Here is a 2,078-nt window from a genome sequence, read left to right on the forward strand (position 1 = left end):
GGGGGGGAAAGAGCAGGCATGGGGCAATGGGAGTGGGGATGTGCAGGCATGGGGCAATGGGCAGGAATGGAGCAGCTAGAGTGGGGGAGGAGTGGGAGTGGGGCAATGTAAAAATGGGGGAATTGAGAGTGGGGAAGACTGATTAGGAGTAGAGGTGAATATTTGTGGATTGGGAGAAAGCAACGTGGTGTGTTTGAACCCCCAAACCTTCCAAACCCCTCAGTAGTTCAGAGCCCAGCTGATGAAGGGAGGATTCAGCCATCATTTCACACTCCATTTGGATGAAGGAAAGGTGGGGGTGATGATTCAGACACAGGGCGAGGGGAAGAAAAGTCTAGCTCTGCTTTCCAACCACTTCCATTGCCCAGAGCCCGAGCTGATAGTTTCCCTCACAGGTAAACTGAGGAGAAAGATGCTGTGAGGACCGAAAGGACACTGACTGGAACAGGAAAGTTACCACAAGTACTTACCTAAAATGGCCACTGCTGCAGCCAAAATACAAACAGCTATTATTTGGGAACTTTACTGCCGACGGCGCTCGCACAGGCTCCAGCGCGCAGGCTGCTAGCGGAAACCCGCACCCTCCCCCCACACAGCACTCTCTCACCCCCCCCCACCCCCTCCTCTACCACTACTCCCCTCCCCCATCACTACAGCCCCGCCCCGGACACCGCATGGTACCGCCTACCGCCATAAACCCCGCCTCATACCCATATACCGAATGGCTACTGGTCCCGCCGCGCGCCCGTCAACCGCCCGAGTTTCCCATTGGCCGCCGGCCGCCGTCGGTCAAGGGGTCAGGGTGGAAGGGGGTGGGGCGGCGCCGCCCGTTTCAAAGCGGGGCCGAAGCGTGCGCGCGGCCGGCGGAGGCGGGAGCGTGCCAGGGCGCCGAGCGTGAGGTGGGAGGCGGGAGCGCGCCGGGAGAGTAGTGGGGGTGCGGATTGGGGAGAGGGAGCGCGCGGAGGGGGTCGGGGCGCCTTGGGAGGTGAGATCGGGGGCACGCGGGAGGGGGTCGAGAGCGCGCCGGTGGGGCGCGGGGACGCGCGGTGTGGGGGCCAGGAGGAGGAGCCGGCGGCCCCCGCTGCGTGCTCCCATTGTGCTGGGTTTGCTTTCTGATCCCGTCCACACAACAACAAAGAGCAAATAATCCATCAATGCAAACCGTACTCCCTCATGCACTTGCAGAAAATGTAAACAAACCCATTAAAATGATTGCATTTCCCTCTTTCTGTACTCCCTGCTCCTCTCGGATCTTCTTACTGATCATGGCACAGCGACATCATACACAAAGCAAAATCCCCATTGCAATATCCACGTACTGCTCATGTTTCATTTCCCGGATGTAAGGAGAATGCCTGCATTTTGTTGTCGGTTTTGTTTTTGGAGAAAGCTCTGGAAAGTTTACTGTCACAGTCCCCACTAAAAAGGTGCAGCAACAGCAGAACCATCGGTAGAACCACACTCACATCCAGTTTCCCCCACTCCCCACGTGGTGTGAGGTTAGCTGCACCCCACATACCCAAACAGCAACTCACAAATGTACTTCTGTTCATGTTAAAAGTAATAAACCCTTAAGGTGAAACAAGAGCAACACAGACACTGAACCACTCTTTCCTTGACATTTGAAAGTTGCTTTAAATAGGGCCCTGGGGTGTGTTGAGTTCAGAGACCTAGGGGTGCAGGTGCATAGCTCATTGAAATTGGAGTCACAGGTAGACAGGATAGTGAAGAAGGCATTTGATATGCTGCCTTTATTGGTCAGTGCATTGATTGGGAGTTGGGACATCATGTTGCGGCTGTACAGGACATTGGTTATGCCACTTTTGGAATACTGCGTTCAATTTCGGTCACCCTGCTATAGGAAAGCTATTACGAAACTTGAAATGATTTAGAAAAGATTTACAAGGATGTTGCTGGGATTGGAGTTCAGCCACAGGGAAAGGCAGAAAAGGCTGGGACTATTTTCCATGAAGCGTCGGAGGCTGAGGGTCGGCCTCGTAGAGGTTTATAATATCATGAGGGGCATGGATAGGGTGAACAGCCAAGGTCTTTTCCCAGCATAGGGGAGTCCAAAACTA

The 2,078-nt window shown here is 54.4% G+C and overlaps 1 protein-coding gene across 1 annotated transcript in view; it reads right to left on the reverse strand.

Annotated features, from left to right (window-relative positions):
* chd6 (chromodomain helicase DNA binding protein 6) overlaps positions 1 to 581 on the reverse strand; it is a 234,949-nt gene extending 234,368 nt beyond the window's left edge. The window contains exon 1 of the mRNA XM_048608166.1: positions 471 to 581. The gene's annotated coding sequence lies outside the window, so the exon portion shown is untranslated. The remainder of the gene's footprint in view (positions 1 to 470) is intronic.
* Positions 582 to 2,078: the final 1,497 nt, after the last annotated feature.

The sequence above is a fragment of the Rhincodon typus genome, chromosome 19 (genome assembly GCF_021869965.1).
Source record: "Rhincodon typus isolate 14 chromosome 19, sRhiTyp1.1, whole genome shotgun sequence".
NCBI classification, from domain to species: Eukaryota; Metazoa; Chordata; class Chondrichthyes; order Orectolobiformes; family Rhincodontidae; genus Rhincodon; species Rhincodon typus.